Raw genomic sequence first — 9,954 nt, forward strand, 5'->3', positions numbered from 1 at the left:
TCACTATTATAAGATAACTGGGAACTTATTTGAAGAAAAGGAAAAATTCAAGGCTGAAGAATCAGAATACAACTGTATACATGAATTATGCATAGAAAAGTACATCATTTATTGATATGATTTAGGCTATGTTGTTGACAGAGCTGTTACAAAAAAGGCTGTCACATGCCACTTCACTTCAGAATAATGGTGCTGGTCAGAACTGGAGTAGGACAGAATCCAACCTGAATCAAACCAGAATTTTAAAAAGTCAAATAACAGTTTTTGTTTCAAGCAGTCATTCAACTCTCTGTTGAATTACAGACAGACTGGGCTCACCAAATCTGGGTGGGGTGCCAGTTTGTCAGGTCTCCAAGAGACTCCCTCCCTCTCAGTGAACATTCCTTCTGTCTTCATGCTTATCAGTGGATAAATCATAAAAATTTTACAATATGAGCTCAAACTTGAATTAGATTGATCTTTCAGATATATCATAAATCATTTGCAATATTCAGCTCTTGTGTTTGGTGAATTGTACTTGCTTTTTTTAGAGTTTCCTTTAAATATTAAAAAATTTAGATAACTTTATTAATTGCATAATATTTGTGTTGTGTGTGTGCTAAAATACTAAACATCACTGGAGAAAAGCAATATAAATTATGGTACAGGGTCTTAAAGCTTGACCTGTCAGATGTCCAATGAGAGGTAAACATAGTGAGACAGAGAACAATTAGATATTTACAAACTAGAAAGGAAATGACAAAATCGCGTTGTAATTTTCCAGAAGGACAAGAGGCTTTGTTTTGTACTCAGAACATCAGCATGGTGTAAGTTGTGCATAAAATATCTCCCAGTTTGAAACAGATGAATAATGAATCCCTGTTTTTTGTGATTTAAGGGCCGCAAATCTTTCAGTGCTCTAAATTATTCATGTATTCAACTGAATCTGACTTTGAGGACATTTTTCCTTTCTTCTCCTGTTTCATGAATTTAGAGTGTCCCCTTCAGAGGAATTGCACCAAACTGCCAAGGCCAGCAGAGGTAACATAGAACGGCGTTTTCGAAAGGTTCCAGCCATCTGTTGGATGTCTCGCACTAAAAGACCTCTTTGTTTTTGTCTTTTTCTTCGTTCCTCGATGTTCATTTGAGATGGTGCCAGTATCACATTGCTGCGTCTCCTTGTTATTCTGGAGAGGTGCATTCTTATCAGGCGGCTGTCCTGTATGTGTGTGGGAGGATAAGGTTGGGGGGGTGTCACGGTAACGCCTCGGTATGCTTGCTCTGCTCCATGCCCTCCAGTCTGTCGAGATCGCTCTGATTGGCATGCCACCGCTGTGAGATGAAAAGCAGTGGTGTGATACAAATTTATTGGGCCATGTTTCATCCTCTGAATCCTTTTGAAAGCAAAATTGGGATTCTCAAATAGTTCTGCAAATCTTGGAGACAAACAATACATATTTTACCTGCTTTGACATGAGTGACACAAATTTTCAGTTTCATTTTTCCACTGCAGACTTGTCTCATGTTGGAGTCTTGACAAATTGGCTGCTAGGAAATATGGATCATGTCTGCTGGAGTTAAAACTCACACATTTCTGAGCACATTGCTCAATTACTTGGCAAAAATAGTATGATAATCATTATTTCTATGCCAACTTTCCAACTTGAACAAACAGGATGTCTTGGTGTGACATAAAGATGTTATCCTGAGCTGAAAGGCCAGTTTTCACCGCAAGTAAGATGAACCAATTCAAAAAAGGAATAAAACATTGTCCAAATAGGCAATAAATAAATAAATAAATCATCTATTGATTACATTTGAAATTAAAGACACCTGCCAACAAAGCAACGGTTGAAGTCTTGATCGGAAACTAACAGACCAGGTGTAAATTCTGATTTCTTTTTAAAACAATTTTCAATGTAGACAAAGACAAATTAAACCTGCAGTAGTTATGAATATATGTGGCATGTCACTACTAAAAGACAAACAGTAGAGATGTTCTTAAGCAATAGTGGTTTGTGTTTTCTCCTATGATGCAATATTTTTTTTAATCTGCATCTCAGTCTCTGAGTTTGAAGGTCAAATATCATTTTTAGGAAGTACTTTAATATCAATGCCGCACATTTACACAACCCTAACATTGTTAACATAAAGCATTAAGAAAAATATCTGGAGCTTTATGTTTGTGATTGTTAACAGCTTTAAGTCATGGTTAACAGCTGGAAGTACAACAATATTGCCCCCTGAAGTCTGAATTATGATTTGAAAACCCTGAGATCTCTGAACACCACTGAGTTTAATTCCAAGTGTAGCTGCTGCCAGTGCTGCACATAGTTGTTGAAAAAGCAGCAGGAATAAGCTACTTAGTAGCACTTCTGTTTCTGTCTAATGAGAACAGTGGCACACATTGCATTATAAAACAGCTATTTGTGTACTGATGTTCCTTTTGTGCTTAAATGTTTGAAATTAAGGTAAATATATTGTCATGGTCTTGTGTTGCTGGTAGATGTTACCACAAAAAGAGTCAGCGAACTTCACTGGTTTTCAGAATTGTCACTCTGTGATCTCTTTGTACTCGTCAGACAAATTCAGATGGTTTTTGCAATGAGGACACTGGCGATTCTTAGTGTGGTGTAATTTGCAGATCCAAGCTCCAATTCTAAGACAAATCAAACTCTCTCCTCAAGAACTCACTCATTTCGAGTGTGATGTAATTCCAACTTCCTACAGGGAAATCAAACACAGGAGAAGTGTACAATGCTGAAAAATCTTGTGGGTTTTTTTAGGCACAATTTCTCATTTGCCTCAGTCCTCATCCCCCTCAGCTTACATTGAAAGTATGACAGGAATAGAAATAGTTGAATGCAGGAAACATGCAGGAATACTAATAAAAAAAAAACAAAGCTCCATTGTTGCTGTGGTTTCTTCCACAGACAGCATTAGTGGACAAGTACAAAGTGGACCTCTACGTTAACATAATTTCTTATTATTGTCGCATACGAAAATGCAAACAATCTCCTGCAAAGAAAAAGAAAAAAGAAAAAGTGAAACCAGTCTCCTCATCAACTTCTTTAGATTTTCTTTTTCAGCCGTTTCTCCTAGTTCTTCTTAAATTGACCAGGACTGCTGAGAGATATGAAATACATCTGGCGATGCAGCAAAAACTTAAAACTCTGAGTTCTCAATTACTTGGTAGGTATGCTGAGACAATCAGTTTCTTTAAAGTTTCCAGCTTCTAGAGTGACCTTGAGTTTTGATTGGTTTTAATCATTATAGCCAATCAAGTTTAAGATATTGCTACATTTAAAAAAAATCCTCAAATTAAAATTGTGTGATTAAAAAAGATTAAAATTGATCAGGGATAAGGAAAGGAGCTGGCTGAAAAGACGCAAGGATGGCAGCACTTCCTTCCATTTTTAAAAATAGATTAAATGATCACCAACTTATATGTGATCTCAAGAATCTGAGATCAGTTTGAAGTAATTAGGTTCACATATATTTTACCATGCTTGTCTTAATATGTGGTGGTTCTGTTTTCACAAACAGAATAAATACTACATTAATCTCAAACTGTGTTTTTGTTCTACCAAGCTAAGTATTTAATATTTTAGGATGTAGTCTAGATTCCTTTTTAGAATGAGGAGTCAATGAATTAAGTTAGGGTTATAGTTGATGCAGTGATGGAAGTGGCGAGGGTACGCTTGCCCCGGTGCGTTGGCCTTGCTCAGTGTTGCAGTGTCTGGTTGTTCTTGGATTGTGCGCACCGTTTTTCACTCAAACAGGAAGATTTTGAAAGCGTTCTTGCAGAGCAGGTTCCAACTGTAATGGAAATTTATCTGATCCCTCTGTCAGAGAATACTGCAGTGCAATGAACGGTCAAGTATAAAAGTCACACCTCTTGCTCGGCTCACGCGCCCACTGCAAATCTCTAAAAGTGCAACCAAACCTGAGATACCTTCAGATACCATTTTCAGTGTCATTAACCTCATACAGCGACCAACATTTTTTTCTTACTGTGGTTACAATGCAACAGTCTGAGGGCTTCCACCTTTTAATGACTGGAGATTACATTTATTTAGAAATCAAGCCATCCTGTAACAGAGCAGCATCCTGGGTAGTGAGCCATAGCATCCATGTAAAAAAAAAAAAAACAGCAATAATTGTTGCAAAACAGATTACTCCTCAAGTCTAACGCATTTCTTAGTAATATCATACAATTATTGCAAAAAGCAAAACCAATGCTGTGCTTTTATTTTCATTATGATTCATCTACTAAACCAAAAGAGAAATTCACCAGTACATCTGGACATATTTAACTTTTCCTGCAAAGAGAATTGAGAACTTCTTCAATTTTTTTATACCTGTCTTCTGTTTGGTTTTGACCAAACTGAATTCAGATTCTGTAGAAAAATAAATACCCTAAATACCCGATGATGCAACTAAAATTTGCACCAGTAAAGAAATTGTGTGCTTAATTACTGACGGGGAAGACGATCTTGTTTTTATTTCTAACTCAGCCTCAGATAGTACAGTGAGTTTTATGAAATAAAAATATAACAATGGAGTAGTTACTCAAATTACAAACTGCATGTGAATAACTGTATACTGCATATTAATAGTTAAAGTGCTTTGGCCACAAAATTGCAGAACAGTTATTCTTGATCTGTTCAGTTTCTGCAAATAATCTCAAACATAACAACTCAAACTGTCCCTTTGTCCTATTTGTGAAGCACAAAACTGTTTCCTTTTCCAGACAACAAAACCCCATATTTGTGCAAGAATGTAATTCACACTCTGCATAATAATTGTGCATGTGCTGCATTTGCGAGCTATATTGTGACATTTCCTTGTCTTTTTATTTCAAAGTTTAAACTTATGTTCCACATGGGCTTAGCAGAATGTCAAATCAATCCCCCTTCCCTCCTCTGGAGCATGTCTCATTAGCATGCAGTGCAGAAACCAGTGTCCTCACAAGGGCAGAGCCGGAATGGCATGGAAGCAGAGCCGGCTTGGATATTGGTGAATGACGTGGAATCGGCGGCCACTTTGGCACCCTCCGGGATTAGTGACAAGAGCAAACTGAGGCCAGAACTGTTATCTTCATCCTTCAGTCCTCTCTCGTGTTCACACAAACACAAGCAACACGAGATCTTTAAAGCTTGTGCAGACATGACGATGAATTTGCACCAGCTTAATTAGCCTTGGCGAATATTTTTAGCATGTATGTGAGCGTGTGAATAACACTTGCCCGTCATGGGTTTGGAAGTAGGTGTAGCCTCCCGAAGCAGAGTGGAAATGAGGTAAATCTTTTTTTTTTTTTTTATTAAATAAGTTGCTCCCTTTCCTCTGCGCTTGATTCCTCCCAAAGCACATAACCATTAATACTGCCTGTAGCATCTTACTGAAATATTCATCATTTTCCTTTCCTCTTGATGAGCTACGATTAGGAAAACATTCCCACACGAACATGTGCTAAATTCAAGAACCCCTCCAATATGTGTGATTTTGTACATAAGGTTACCAAATGTGAAGCAAGCAAATGGCTAGGGAAGAAGTAATCAACCGATCACTCCCTTCTGGTCTTCATGTCAGCAGGCAGATGGCAGAGAAGCCGGGCTTCTGTGGGAGGGGAGGTGCCTTTTCCCCTTCACAGCTTCACAGAGGAGGGCCAGGTGTCATCTGCCACAAAGTTGACACTCTCATGAATCCCATTAATGTGCTAACAAGCTCACATGAGATTCAGAGCCATGCATGATATTTATTTTAAATCAGTTTACTCTGAATCTATTCGTCGATAATGGCTCAAAATGAAGCTCAAAAATCGAACATTTGAAAAACACAATTAAATATTCAAAAATGGATAGGATGGTATAATTTATCTTTTAGAAGGAGTAAATACTTCAAGTTTCCTATTGTCAGATAACATTTGTATCACTTTTCTAATGAGGCACTCTACATGAGTTGAAACAGAAGCCAAAAATTCACGTTTCACGTCTTTATTGTAGCGTAATTGATTGTTTGTTTTGTTGTTTTTTTTTACCTAAATTTTGTTATAACCTTGTGGACAAAAGGTTTAACCTTAAAAAAATATAATTGTTTATTGCTCATCTTAAACTGAGTGTTTTGGAAATTTCCCCAGAGTAATTGCAGTTGAACTCAAACAATAACCACTTTTCTTTTTACCTAGATTGGCAATTTAAAATGTTCATAAGCATAATTTGGACAATTCAGCAGTGTGATTAAATGAATATTTAATGTACCCTCGAAGTGACAATGACAACAGCCTCTTCCACAAATAAATTCTGTCATAAAGCCTCCTCTGAGCCTCCTCTCTCCATTTAAATGAAGACGATGGTGCCAGCAGTGTGGGACAACAGAAGGTGTGGTGCCACATTGACGTCAGTGCTACACAGAAAATCTGCATAAGTCTCCCTCCGCTCTTTTCTAAATGAACGGAGGTCAAAGTTAGCATAGCAATCCTGTTCTTAGCTGAGCAGATGTTGCAAATGAGATCATTTTCACCTTAGACTTTTCGTCAGACTCACTTCTGAGTCGCGATGTTAGATTCTGGACGTGGCTTGTTGCACAAATCATTGTGTCATTTCTACTTTGACCAATGAAACCTGTTTTATCTTTTTTCTAATTCTGCTTAAGTGGGACTATGACTACTTTGCATAGTCAAGGAAGTAATACAGGTGGGTTGACTCCTGTGTGGATCGCGGCACAAAGCACCCTGACTCTGCCTTCAAGTGTTTTGTGAAAGGGACTTTTATTAACTTATTCTACTCTGGTATAAGCCTTTTCTTTACTTCCTTGCAGATTGTATTGTTTCTACTGAAGGTATGAACAATGATACCAAATACTGAATTCCAAATACTATCCTCTAAGTCCAATTGTTTTAATGAACACAACATTATCTGCTTGAATAATGTTGAATTATTTTCAAGTATTTAAATAAAACAATTTCACACTTTTACAACAGCAAATATAAAATTACTACCAAAGAAAAAGCATGGTCTGTTTCACTGTTAGCTCATACATCTCAAAGTTAGGAGCTCTGATCTGGGAATGTTTTCAGAGCTGGCTGCTAACTGCTATTAGCAATACAAGGCAATAGCAATGAAGAACAAATGACCATGCATGCACAAAATGACACTGAAAGGCAAATTATTGGGGTCAATTAAGATGGCATGCATGATTTTGAAAAGTGGGAGGAAGTACCCAAGAAGAACATATGCAGCACAAGAAACTGTAATCTGCTTGCAGAAAGATGTCAGCTGGCAAACACACCCAGGCGCTTCTGAAAACTGTTCCATCATGCTGGCCTACAGCTTTCTTAATGATGCAAAGGGAGTCATTCCTTCCCCGTGCTCGATCAGTGTGAGGTGTTGCTGAAAAGGCAATGACTCAATACAATTGCCTGGGCTTACAGGCAATTGTAAGCCCAGGACCTCTTGGCACTGGTTGATTTTGGACCTCTTGGCACTGTAAACAGAATGAGAGTGTTATGCATTAATCTTAAGACCTTCCTGTGTGCCACAATGATTGGGTTATACTTGTATAAATTAGATTTATTGTGTATTTATGAATAATTGGAAACAATCTGGACCAAATTTTCATGTAAGGCGCCTTGAGATGACATTTGTTGTGAATTGGAATGATATAAATAAGCTGAACTGACTAAATGTGGTGGTTTGTGGCCTATTTTAAAGACCATAATATGAATTATTTGTTTTAGATATTTATAACGCTTTCATTCTAATATGATCCCCTACAATGACTCCTAGAGTATTTTTGAAAGAGTACATGTTGTGCCAAACATCAGTATAGCTCAGGGGTGGCCAAGTCCAGTCCTCGAGAGCCACCATCCTGCAAGTTTTAGAAGTATCCTTACTCCAACAGACCGGGATCAGCTCTACAAAGGCCTGATAACGAGCCATTTATTTGATTCAGGTGTGTTGAAGCAGGGATGCATCTGAAAGTTGCAGGATGGTGGCTCTCGAGGACTGGACTTGGCCACCCCTGGTATAGCTGGTAGGATGCTGACACTGACCATCAACACAAAGTACCACAGTGGTCAAACAAAGAGTCAAAACACTGCATGTCAGCACTGACCCACTGGGTTTAGGACAGCAGTACGGACTCTGCTCGATTGGCAGTAGTAGTGCCAGGATTTTGAGAAATGTAAACGCACAGACAGGTGACAACTACAGGAAGTGAACAAGTAGAAGCCTGGACACATCTCCAAAACAACACTGTCAAACATGGACGAATTGCTGAACGTGTGAAGCAATGTCAGAAGGAAAATTGAAACAAGGTTCCCAACAGATGTAATCAAGTAACAATGAATCGCAGGCCCATCAAGCAGGTCGGTGGAGTATCATACAGGTGCAGCTGTCCAGGTTGGGGAAAGATGAGAGCTGGCTTCTGGGAAGCAGCACATAGAGACTTGCTTGAATATTGTCTGTCAAACCCCAGATGTACTTTTCGAAACTTGTCCCGATAAATCTGAACACCTTGGCAGCATAGCAGAGAGGGAACAGGATGCCATTCTGTGTTTTCTGCCCACAAAGTGACATGGTTAATAATAGAATGATCTTTGTTTGGACAGCTGTGGAAAAGGCAGCAACAAAAGGTGTCAAAGATTCAGGTGAAATGTCTTGCAGAGTTTTCACTGCTATCTCACATATAAAGATATATTTTTAAAGAATTCATGTGGTGAATTGACACAGTGTTGGATATGAAAAAAAGACAAAAAAAAAATAAATAAATACCAGAACTTTAAGATGTGAGATGAGAGGAAAACTGAGACTGAGAAATGCTGGATGCGGTTTCTTCTTCTTGAGACCCCTGCTCGTTCGGGGTCTCATTTGAGGAGCTTTGTCTGCAGCTGAGTATTACTCACCATTTGGTCCTGTTTATGGATGCAGTTTTCTGACAACTTCACACAAACATGAAATGCCCAAAGTTCAGATGGGAGGATCCTTTTTCAGGACTGCTGTTAGTTTTGCAAACCATAAATCTGATCTCTGCAGCAGAGTGGGGGAAAGAAGACCATCACTGAAAGAAAGCCATAAGGTATACGTTCAACAGTTTGCCCTGAATCATGAGGCGGCTGTGTATGAAAGAAGGTGATCTGATCAGACGAGACTGAAATGTAGCACTTCAGTTGAACATAGCATTCTTACTGTGAAACAAAGTGTTTTTACAAAACAATAGAGAAGCTGTTCAGAGTTTGTGGGGAGATGAATAGAGTTAAATAGAGGTCAACCAAAGGCTTCAGAAGACTTAAGACTAGGGTAGACTTGGGCCATTCTTTAAGGAGAATACAGAACTTTGACGACTTGGTTTCAATCAATGTATATTCATGAGTTAGAATGGTTCACCAAGAGCCCAGATCTAAATTTTACTGAAAATCTGTGGCAAATTTTGAAAATGGATGTTCACAAAAGCTCTGCATCCAACCAGACTAAGCTTTACCTATTTTGCAAAGATGAATGGGAAAACAACTACAGTTTACAGATGTGTAAATCTGGTAGACACATACACCAAAATACTTACAACTGTAAAAACAGAGAGATGACTCGTGGTCTGAATGTGTGATACACATCTCTGATTTTTTTGGTCAAAAATGCAGAAAATTCTGTGTCACTTTCCTTCAGCTTAACGCTCATATAATATTTGGATAGTAAAGTAGTCCATCTTAGCCGCAGAACTTGACAAAGTGTGTAGAAGTTTGTAGCTGTCACATCAACAAACAGGAAAAAGGTCAAGGGGAGTGAATACTTGTGCAAGGCATCGTCTTTGCTTTGGGAAAACGAGCACAAACACAACACAGAGGAACATTTCACTGTTGGTGCAATCGTTATTGTAGGTGATGAGCTAGCAGAGAGGAGAGCGGGGAGGGTGGAGACAAGAGAGTCACAGGGAGAGGGGATGGGAGTAGAATGAGCACTAAACCGCCTCTTCTTCTCT

The sequence above is a fragment of the Poecilia mexicana genome, unplaced genomic scaffold, assembly GCF_051168715.1.
Source record: "Poecilia mexicana isolate PSO_F unplaced genomic scaffold, ASM5116871v1 scaffold_14, whole genome shotgun sequence".
Taxonomy (NCBI): domain Eukaryota; kingdom Metazoa; phylum Chordata; class Actinopteri; order Cyprinodontiformes; family Poeciliidae; genus Poecilia; species Poecilia mexicana.